Below are 11970 nucleotides of genomic sequence, written 5' to 3'. Positions count from 1 at the left end.
CACACACACACACATTTGACTTTGCAACAATCTGTACATCATTATTTAGTGAATTTAACTATGTTCATCATTCTGGTCAACTTTTACTCTTATTTCTAAATATTATCATCTTTCCCTTTCCTTCTTTATTGGAAGCTCATGCTTGTATTTTCTTGTAGTTCATCCTTTCCTCCCCTCCCTCCCTCTACTCTTGGCTTTCCTCATTGTTTTTGTTCTTATTTTTTCTGGCTGGTTTTATCTCTTTGGTTTCCCTCTTTTTCTTCTCTGTGGATGTTTGTTTTGCTTGTGTTTATTTTTCCATAGTGAACTTTCCTTGAGTTCATTTCTCATTTGCCTTTTTACAGGCGTCTTTTGTTTTACCTGAGGCTTTAGAACTTTTTTGCACATAGACGTCTACACTTACTGCTGGTTTTGAACTTTGCTAGTGGAAGGGGGTGGAAGGTGTGGGAAGATGGTTCCTAGGGGGCCTGAGGAAGGATACTTGGAGGTTGAAGTGGTTAAAGTCTTGTCTATCTCTCTGTTGCAGATATACATTTCAGTGCCTGGATCCAAAAGGCCTCAGTTTTGAAGTGTCTGATTCCTCTCTCTTTTCCATCCCTCCCTATTTCTTTATTCAGTTACAGTGGTACTCAGCTTTCTCCTTCCCAACTGACTGCTGTCTTGCTGTCTCTGAGACATATTTTACCTATTACTACTGTTCTCTAACATTTCACTTATGTGGAACACCCATTTGGAAGAAGAGCTGTATGTTTGCTGTTGTTGTTGAAGTTTTTTGCGGGGGGAAGTCATTATTGATAATAGAAAAAAGAAAAGCAGTTGCATATGAAATGCCAATTTTCACATGAGGCCAATTACAAGACTGCAGGAACTAACAACCCTGGTCCATTGGGCACAGATTCCAAATGGAATACTTCGAAGAATAGAAACAAACTAAGGAGAGTGGTGGAAGGTAACAAGAAGGAGAAGCCAAAGGGTCTTTATTATACTTTTTTCTTTTTTGTTTAAATTTTATATTGGTTTGCTCACAAAGTTCATATACATTGTGTTTCACACTATTGTTCATTCATATTATACTTCATACAATCATTCCCATGTATTAAATTTTATGAAATCAATCACCATTGTACCTCGCCCATTATTTCTCCATCTTTTCAGGTCCCCACTGGATCCTTCCTGTTCCTTCATCCCCTCCCTTCACCCACCAAACTTTGCAAACCTATTGTTTAGCCCCACAAATGGAGATCTGTACACCAATATTCATAGCGACATTATTCACCATTGCAAGAACATGGAGACAGTCCAGATGTGCAACTACAACTGAATTGAGAAATTGTGGTACATTCACACAATGAAATACAATGCAACACTCAGGAACAACAATTTCAAAAAAATACTACATAACTTGGGAGGGACAGGAGAGCATTATGCTTAGTGAACCCAGTCTCATAAAGACAAACACGGTATTTTAATTTTTAGAAATATTTAGTCATCACCATAGTCCAAAGAGCCCTGGTGGCAGAATGTGCTAATGGAAAGGTCAACAGTTAGAATCCACCAACTCCTCTATGGTAGAAAAAGGAGGTAATCTCCTATAAAGACTGACATCCTTGGAAACTTGATGGAAGGTTGTAAGAGTCAGAATTGACTCAAATGGCAATGAGTGAGTGGTACATTTAAGTCAAACAGTGTGCTGAAGTCTGGATATAAGTTAATGAAGAGTTTATGGAGGCCCTGTTTAAATTGGCTTTGATTATTCCAGTTCTTGAAAAGATTGGAATCTTCTTGAAACTCTAGATAGTATTTAAAATTTGGACCTACTTTCTATTTTGGGAGATCCTATGGAAGGGAATCCTAGATTTGAATGTAATAATGCATCCTTTTTAACATTTTTTTTTTTAAAAAACACCGCCACCTTGTTTTCTCATTCAGCCACCCTTATAAATGTCAGGTGTTTATGTTAATTGCAATTTTATAATGCTATTAAAAATGTTTCTTGTGAAACTTGTGGGTAATGATAGTAATTACATAGTAATTACCTGGCAAGCATCATTAAATAAATATGAAAGTGTAAAACAATGTAGAGAGAAAAGCAGAATGAACTTCTACTGCTCATAATTCACTGTCAACAATTGTCAATATTTTTCTAATTTTGTTACACCTTTCCTCTGCATTTCCCCCTGAAATATTTAATACAAATTCCAGGAATTATATAATTTAACTTTATTTCAGATGAGGTAGGGCACATTGAATGTGATATTGAGATAGGCATCATTTTGCTTTTTAAAAAAGTTTATTATTAATTTCAATGACAATTTACAGAGACTTTGGATTTCCATTCTTCATTTTTGCACTTTTCTCCTCTCCCAACCCTCCCCCCTAGTACACTACCCTCTTGGAAAAGTAAAAACCAAATTCTTTCATTGTTTTACAACCCCTCCCCCCAGGTCCACTCCACTATGCAGCCTTCGCTCTGGACTCCTGTCATGACAAAAATAGCTAATCACATATTCCTCTTAAACAGTTTTCTCCCTCATCTGTTTCAATGCAATATACATTATTGAACCCATCTTTCTCAGTCTCCTCCCAACCCCGAGGTCAGTCCTGTTTTACAACAGTGGCACCATGCAGTATTTGTCCTTTTGTGACTGAGATACTTCACTCGGCATAATGTCCTCCAGGGTCACCCATTTTGAGTAATATTGCATGAGTTCCTTGTTTTTCAATGCAGCATAGTATTCCATTGTGTGAATATACCACAGCTTCTCTATCCAATCGTTTGTTGATGGGCACTTAGGTTGTTTCCAACTCCTTGCTATTGTGAACAAAGCTGCAAGAAACATGGTGTGCACATTATTTTCCTTTTATTTCAGTGTGCATCTCAAATAAAGACTTTTTACACAATCATCATGTCATACAACAAAACCAATAATAATTAAGCAGTATTACTTCAGTCATTTGTAAACATTTCCCAATTGTAACAATGATTCATTTTTTATAGTTAGTGTGTACAAAGTCCACACATTACTTTAGGTTTTTCTTTATTTTTAATATCTTATCCTATAATAATAGCTCCCCATCATCATTAATGTTTGTGGAAATTTGATGTAGTGGATGCTGTGATAAACTGCCTGGATCTCCTGCTTATGACGAGAGCATTATTCTTGTATCTATCAGAGCATGGGCTGCTCCTGACCTACAAGATTTATCTAACGATTGGTTGTATAGAGCAGGTAAAAGCCTTAATTAGAGACAATTCTGAAGAATTGTTCCAACTCTAACACTCCCTGTAGGATTGTTTGAGACTGTAGATGTGATTATATCATATTTCAACATCTTCCTTGGCCAAATATGGTTTCTTTCACTCTCTGCTAAGTAGGTCCCTGAGACATCTCCTCAGGAATACTCCTGAACACAAATCTCCATCTTAGACTCTATGCCTAGGAAGCCTGACCTAGACAGTGAATACTGGAAATGAGCTTGGAAATCAGAATCTAACGTGCTATTTTGGAGCTAGTTGTGCTGCCTGCCAGTGGTATGTGGGGAGTGGAATACTGATAGCCCCAGGTGTAGTGTTAAGATGCAATGTTTACAACTTTCACTAGTTAATATCCTAAAATTGAATACATAGGCTGGCAGGCAAGGTGAACAGGTGCACATTATTTTGCTTTTATTTCAGTGTGCATCTCAAATAAAGACTTTTTACACAATCACCATGTCACGCAACAAAACCAATCATAATTAATCAGAGGTGTGTCCTCTGCATAAAGCAGGTTGTTGATGAATCTTCCTCCAATCCTGATGCCACATTCCTCCTCAGAGAGCCCAGCCTCCTGGATGATTTGTTTCACATATAGGTTGAAAAGGTATGGAAATAGGACACATCCCTGACATACACCATTTCTGATTTTAAACCATACAGTGTTTCCTTGCTCTGTTCTGACGACTGCCTCTAACGGACATTAGTATCCCTGATCCTAAGACGAGAAGAACTAGATGGTGCCCAGTTACCAGTACTGACTGCTCCAAGAGATCACAGGAGAAAGTCATGGACAAAGTGAGAGGAAAAACATGAAACAAAAATAATTTAAAAAGAAAGTTAGGGTTCCTTCCCGGCATTTACCATGGCCTGAGGTCTCAAAAAACACTTAAAGAGAGTTACAGTGCCTAAGCATTGGATGCTCGGCAAGCTAACAGGAGTTTTTGTACCTCGTCCATCAGCGCGGGTCCCCACAAGCTCAGAAAATGCCTTCCTCTTATAATATTCCTCTGGAACAGGATCAAATATGCACTGACTGGAGATGAGGTGAAGAAAATATGCATGCAGCACTTCATCAGAGTGGACCACATGATCTGTACAGATATCACATATCCTGCTGGATTCATGGATGTTATCTGCATTGAGAAGACAAGTGAGCATTTCTGCCTCATCTATGACACCAAGAGTCATTTTGCTGTTCATTGTATTACAGAAGAGGAGGCAAAGTACAAGCTGTGCAAAGTGAGGGACATATTTGTGGGTTCAAAGGGTATCCCACACTTGGTGACTCCTGATGCTCGAACCGTTGGTTACTCAGATCCTCTCATCAAGGTGAATGACACAGTAGTAATTAATTAAAGAAGAGGCAAGATAACCGACTTCATCAAATTCAACACTGGCAATGTGTGTATGGTGATTGGTGGAGCAAATCTTGGCCATGTTGGTGTGATCACCAACAGAGAAAGATATCCTGGTGCTTTTGATGCTGTGCACGTGAAGGATGCCAATGGTCACAGCTTTGCCACCAGGCTCTCCAACATTTTTTTTTTTAAGTAACTAATATTTGCAACTATACTTGGTCATTGTCCAATTCTGTGATGCATAACAGGTGATTGCTAAGACCATGGCTTGTATCAGGCACACCTTAGTCTCCATGGTGACATCATTGCTCTTGAGTACTTTGGAGCGGTCCCTAACAGCAGACTTTCCCATGGCAATACGTCTTTTAATTTCCTGGCTACTGGTGCCAAGAGTGTTGACTGTGGAGCCAAGCAAACTAAAACTGTGTACAATCTCAATCTCTTTACCATCCATCCTGATGCTGCCAATTGGTCCAGTGGTGAGAATCTTTGTCTTCTTGACATTGAGCCTCAATCCATATTGGAGGCTGCAGTCCTTGACCCTCTGCAGCAAGCGCTTCAGGTCCTCCTCAGTTTCAGCAAGCAGGGTTGTGTCATCTGCATAATGCAGATTATTGATAGATCTTCCACCAATCTTGACCCCACATTTCTCCTCATAGAGCCCAACCTCCCGGATAATCTGTTCTGCATACAGGTTGAAAAGGTATGGAGACCCATGCAGTGTTTCCTTGCTCTGTTCTGACAACTGCCTCTTGGTCCAAGTATAGGTTTCTCATTAGCATGATCAAGTGTTCTGGGGTTGCTATATTGGAAAAAAAAATAAAGAGGGTCTAAGTGTCAGCAATCGTCTGAGGACTTCATGAGAGGCATAAAAAGAAACTCATTCTCATCACTCAGAGGGCAGAAGAAGTTGATAATAAACCAAGTCCTGTACTTAATTATAAGGATAACCAAACATCAGAGAAGGTAGAATTCTCAGTCCCCAAAATGAGTTGCATCAATGTCAGGAGACTCAGACTTAGGTCAATTGACATCTGGGTCAATACTCTTGAGAAAATTGAATTGCTAGATTCACTTGAATCCTCTGGATCCACAGAAATGACAAACTCCTCTTTGTTATAAGCTAACATCCATTCTCCCCTTGCTTGAAGAAGGTGCAGAAACATCTCTCTTTACAACCCAGCAAAATGCAACACAGCACAGTGGGAATAGACTTGGACATTCATTTAGACCATCACATTTTGGGCACACTACTGCTCCCTGCAAGGATTTTAAGGCTTTGTCTCACTTTGGGCATATGGCCAAAGGGACCGGTCTTTGGAGAGGGACATCATGTTGAATGGGTGGAGGGACAGTATCAGTGACAGAATCTCTGAGTGATACAAATGGTTAACAACTTGAATACTAACTGAAAGATGGGTGGCTTAAACCAATCCAGGAGCAGCTCAGAAGACAGATGTAGAACTCTATTTCTAAAAAGTCATAGACTTGAACAGCCTGTGGAACACAATTGTACTCTGCAACACAGGAGGTCACTATGGGGGAAGAATTGCCTCAGTAACCAATGGTTTTGGTTCATACAAGTGACATGTTAATTGTACTGCATGAACAATAAATGCCAAGTCCTTAGAAACCTTGTTCAGACACTTATATTCCAGAAGGTGGGAGATAATCCCTACAACTATTCAAAGATTCACCATATCAGTGAAATGTTAAGGATTCAGTATTTTAAGGAATGCCAGGACACTCATCCCCTCAAGGTAAGGGATACATTAGAATGATTTCCACCTCTCATTACTGAGAAGAAAGTAAAGCAGCTGGTATGTCACTCTGTGTTTTTATGCACAATGTATACTACTACACTTTGGAATAGGACTTTGGCCCATTTACTGAGTGACTGGGTTTCCCAGTTTGAGGTTACCCAGAATAGTAAATAGGTCTGCAGCAGTCCCAAGCTGTGATGAAAGCAATCCTTTTGCTTAGATGCATGACCTGTAGACTGTGGCACTAGACGGATCTGTAGTGTGACAAGATGCCATGATAAATGCATGGCAAGCTCCAATAGAAAAATTGTAACATAGATGATAAGAGCTCTACTTCAAGGCATGTTCTTTGCAACAGTGACCTCGACATCATTAATAAAATGGCTTCTATCAATGCTAATGGATTCTGGTAATGTTGGAGCAGCTGGTGAACTTGTGGCCAGAATCAGTTTGACATATCTCCAAGTCATAAGGTCAGGACAACAGCAACACACTATAAGAAGAATTTATTCACCTAGGAGTGGTCAGAGCAGAGGAGAGAGGGTGTAATAGGGTTCTCTACTTGCTCAGTTTCACAATCAACACTTTTGGCACCAGCAGTCAAGAAATCAAAAGACAAAGTGCATTAGGAAAATCTACTTTCTGGAATCTCTTTGGAGTGTTGAAGACTAAGGATGCCAGTCTAGAGAGTAAGGTAAGCCTGATCAAGGCCATGATCTTCACAATTATTTGCTATGTGTCAGAGAACTGAACAATGACAAAAGATGACAGAAGACTTGATGTCTTTGAGTTATAGTGCTGGAGAAGAGTGTTAAACATATCATGGACTACCAAGAGAACTAACAAGTCTGTCCTAGAGAGGTTAAAACCAAGCTGCTCTTTGGAGGCAAGGATTTTGAAGCTCCATCTCACATACTTTGGTTATGTAGCCAGGAGGGGCCAGTCTTTGGAGAAGGATATCATTCTTGGAAGGATCAAGGGGACAATGCAGGAGAGCAAGACCCCAGATGAGATGAATTGACACGATAACTAAGGTAATGAGGGTAGGTGTGTCAGATAGTGAGACTGACTCAGGATAAATTAGGGTTCAGAGCTATTGTGCACAGGGTTGCAATGAGTCACAAGTGACTTGATGGCACATAACAACAATAACAACAATCAGCTGACTGAACCCTCTATGTCCTACCCTAGTGTGTGCTGAATGCTCTTCCTCTCTTCGTAAGTATGAGTAATGTTGAAGGGCTATAAAGGCCTATGGGTCTATGTATACATCTCTGAAGGACCAGAGCTTCCTAAGGCATTGACTGAATTTCTACAGTGTTGCAGTTAATTTTTCCTTCTACTTAGTCCTGCTTTCTTCACTCCCTCCAGTCCAGGTGTTTCCCTGAGATCAATTCTTTTTTTATTATTACTAATTTTAATGAAAGTTTACAGAGACTTAGGGTTTTCAGTCATTCATTGTTGCACTTTTCTCCCTGCCCACCCCCTCTCCCCAAATTCACTCTTCTCCTTAAAAAGTAAAAGAAAAACTCTTTCATTGTTATACAATCCCTCCCCCAAAGTTCGCTCCACTGTGCATGCTTCATTCTGGACTCCTGTCATGACAATAATACCCAATCATATATCCATTTTAAACAGTTCTTTCCCTCATCTGTTTCAATGCAGGATACATCATTCATCCCCTCCTTTTCTGTCTTCGCTCAACCCCGATGTCAGTTCCGTTTTAGAACAGTGGCCCTAGTCAATATTTGTCCTTTTGTGACTGAGATATTTCACTCAGCATAATGTCCTCTACGGTCACCCATTTTGTATAATATTTCATGAGTTCCTTGTTTTTCAATGCTGAATAGTATTCCATTGTGTGAATATGCCAGAGCTTCTCTATCGATTCTTAATAAGTATCTTTATCTCAGAATGTGTTTTTCAGAAGACATTACCTACCTACTATACTAGATCACTAATCTCATATAATAACACATAGTCTGAATTTGTCTGTTTTTTTGTAATGTGAATTTACAGGTATCTGTCATTTTGTGGATTTTTTATTCATTATATTTCCTATCAAGTTAAGTGAAGGTACTCATGTTTTTCCTTAACTGAATCACATTCTGAGGCACATAATGTTTATCTTGCTACTGGTGGTACTAAGATTAGACCTAGAACACTTACTGATGAAGTTCCATCTTCAGTATGGATTGTTGTTGTGTACTGCAGGGTCAGAACCAACCCATAGCTGACCCTTCAACAGGTTTTCAGAGGCAGTTAATTTCATAGGAGGAGATTTCCCACCCTTCTCCTGTGGTGCAGCTTGTGGCCTCGAACCACGTGCCTTCAGGATTTCAGTACAGCTTCTTGCCACTAGATCTCCAGAAAACATAAACACAATTAGGCCTATAAAAAAAATCTTGATGAGCAGAAAATGATTGAAATTATCAAGAATTTAATTTCTGGGGAGCTCTGGTGGCCTAGTGGCAAGGAGCTACAACTATAATCCCAGAGGCACACGGTTCGAATCCACCAGACGCTCTGCCGAGGAAGGAGGGACAATCCTCCTGTACCAGTCAGATCTGATTTGACAGTACACACAAAAAAAAAATAATAACATTTTTTTAAAAAGTTAAAAAAAAAGAATTTAATTTTTTTTGTCCCACAATCAACACTCATGGAAACAACAATTAAGAAATCAAATAACATTTTGCACTGGGCAAGGTTGCTGCTACAGATCTCTTTAAAATGCTAAAGAGCAGGGATATCACTTTGGAGATAAGACGTGCCAGGTATTTTCATTACTTTATATACATGTGAAAGTTGGACAATGAATAAAGATGACAAAAGAAGAATCAATACCATTGACATGTATTGGAGAAAAGTGTTTATAATATCCCCTGGACTGCCAGGAGGACAAATAGGTCTGAAAGTGAAACCAGAGTGATCCTTGGAGGCAAAGATGGTGAAACTCTGTCTTACATATTTTGAGTATTTTGTAAGGAAAGGCCAGTCCTTGGAAAGGTGGAAGGTCAGTGTAGAGAGGAAAACCTTCACTAAGATAGATTGACACAGTGACCATAACAATAGTCTCAAGTGTGACAGAGATGGTGAGGAGGGAAGAGAATAGGGCAAGTTTCAGATACATTCTTAATAGGGTCGCAATGAGTTGTAGTTGATCCATTATTCATAGGATCAATGGCACATAGTAACAGAAAATATTGAATAGAAACCACCAAAATAACAAAGAGGTTTGTTTTGGAATTAATGCAGCCAGAGTCCTCCTTAGAAGCAAAGATGGTGAGACTTTGTCTCACATAATTTAGATAAGCTTTTGGGATTAAGGACAGTCCCTAGAGAAGAACGTTATGCTTGGAAAAATAGAAAATAATTGAAAAAGAAGATTTTCTGTACAGCCTGGATTTCTTCCTTCAGTAGCTTTGGCTTTTGCTCATATAGTAGAATTGGAGGAAAAGTCACCAACCATCTATGTTATGTAGAGGACAAAACCTCGCTTACTTAAAGTGAGGAGGGCTTGAAGTGCTTGCTGCAGAAGATCCAAAAATACAGCCTTCAGTAAGGGTTCATTTCAATGTCAAGAAAACAAAAATTATCATCATTGAGCCGATAGGCAACATCATGATAGTTGGAGAAAAGATTGAGACTGTCAATGACTTCATCTTACATCCACAATCAGCACCTTTGGTATCAACAGTCAGGAGATCAGAAGACATACTACACTGGGAAAGGGTGCAGTCAGGGATTTCTCTAAATTTTTGAGGAGCAATAATACCAATTTGAGGACTTAGTTGCTCCTGATTTAGGCCATGGTCTTTGAAATCACTTGTTATTAATCTGAGAGCTGAACAATGAATAAGGATGACAGAAGAAGAATTGATGCCTTTGAGCTGTGGTGTTGGAGAAGAGCACTGAACATTCCATGGATGGCCAAAAGAACAAATAGGTATGTCTTGGGAAAAGTGTAGCCAAAATGCTTCTTGGAAGCAACAGTGATAAAAGTTGTCTCACATATTCTGGCCATGTTTCCAGGGGAAGCTATTCCTTGGAGAGGGACGTCATGCTTGAAAAGGTGGAGAGTCAGCAAAAGTGAGGAAGACACCCAACAAGATGGATTGACACAGTGACTGTAGCAAAGAGCTTGAGTGTGTCAGAGATTATGAAGATATGTTCATAGGGTTGTTGTGAGTAGTACTCAAGGTAACATACCTAACAACAACCACCAACCACCACCATACTTCCTAAAATGGTTCCCTGTTGACCAATTTTATTTGGTACAGTGACTAGGTAGATTTCTATCTTCTTTTAGTAGTTCCTAGTCTATCTTTTGCCTGTAGAATCCATCAGAATTGCAGAGGCTTTTTTCCTTTGTTCCTTTAGCTTGAGAAATGGCAGTGTGCTCTTCTCTTTTGGTTTTCTCACTCTAGGTGTTTACAAATCTCTTTATATTACTGCCATTTGAAATCTTCTGTTCAGCTCTCCTCATCTTTACTTCCATCCAGTTTCTTTTTAATTGTGGTTTAAATGAGAGTTTACATAGAAAAATTGATTTTACATTTAACCATGCGTACAAATTTTGTTTTATAACAAAAATTACAATACTCACAATATAACCACATTTCCCCCACTTTCTCCCTGTAATCCTTATTTCTATGACTCCTATCCTACCCCTTCCTGACATTTGGGCTTTATTCTTGAACAAATACTGTTCTTTTGACCTTATATAGGTGGTTATTCTAAGGAATGAGTGCCTCTTGGTATTACTGGCCACCTTGCATGACTGTGTATTGTGTATTGTTGAACCACAGGGGTGAGGTTTGTTCCAGATACAAAGGGTGACCAAGACCATAGTCTCAGTAATGCCACCACACTCTCAAACCAACAAGCCTGAACATTTTTTATATCACTGAGTTTTGTTCCACATCATCTTCCCTCCATGCCTTGCTGCACCCGCTCTCCCTGCCCACCCCCTGCACCCAACCCCTAACCCCTGATCCCAGCCAAATACAGGATCTTCTCTGTCTTTTATTTCCTTTAGTTACTGGTAAGAGCACATTTCAGATCTTCTTCTGACATTTAAGTTGATATTTTCTTTTTCTCCTGTGTGTTAAATTACTTACTTTCTACCTAGTCGTTCTTAATCTAGAAGCTCTGATGAAACCCATCCATCCTAGGCAACTTTGTTAGTATTTACAATATTGAAAAATTTGATGTCCTGCTTTCTCTTTTTCCCTGCTTAAGTAGAAACCAATAGTTATATCTTAGGTGGCTCTTTGCAAGTTTTCATGACTCTAAATACTACTCACCAAAGAATACAACTATATTATGCCTGTAGCCTGAGTTGTTGGATACTTGTGTGTTTGGCATTTGTGTGTGCGCACGCGCACACTCGCTCGCCTATGAAAGATTGACTTTGGACACTATATCTCTGTTAACCACTAATGAGTATTAATTTTTGTGTTCATGACATGATTTGTTCATGTCATTTCATAGAAGTTACAATAAACATACAATAAAGCCATGCAAACCACTACAGTATGACAAGGCAAACACCTGGTGATTCTTCTTCATTTTTTCAACAAAGGAG

The 11970-nt window shown here is 39.3% G+C and overlaps 1 pseudogene; it reads left to right on the top strand.

Moving 5' to 3' along the window:
* The first annotated feature begins 4121 nt into the window (after positions 1 to 4121).
* On the top strand, positions 4122 to 4813 carry LOC102868400 (annotated as a pseudogene).
* Positions 4814 to 11970: the final 7157 nt, after the last annotated feature.

The sequence above is a fragment of the Elephantulus edwardii genome, unplaced genomic scaffold (assembly GCF_000299155.1).
Source record: "Elephantulus edwardii isolate Elephantulus edwardi_28Jun2011 unplaced genomic scaffold, EleEdw1.0 scaffold00104, whole genome shotgun sequence".
Taxonomy (NCBI): domain Eukaryota; kingdom Metazoa; phylum Chordata; class Mammalia; order Macroscelidea; family Macroscelididae; genus Elephantulus; species Elephantulus edwardii.
Note: the sequence above shows the minus strand (reverse complement) of the source record. Positions and strands in the feature narration are given on the sequence as shown.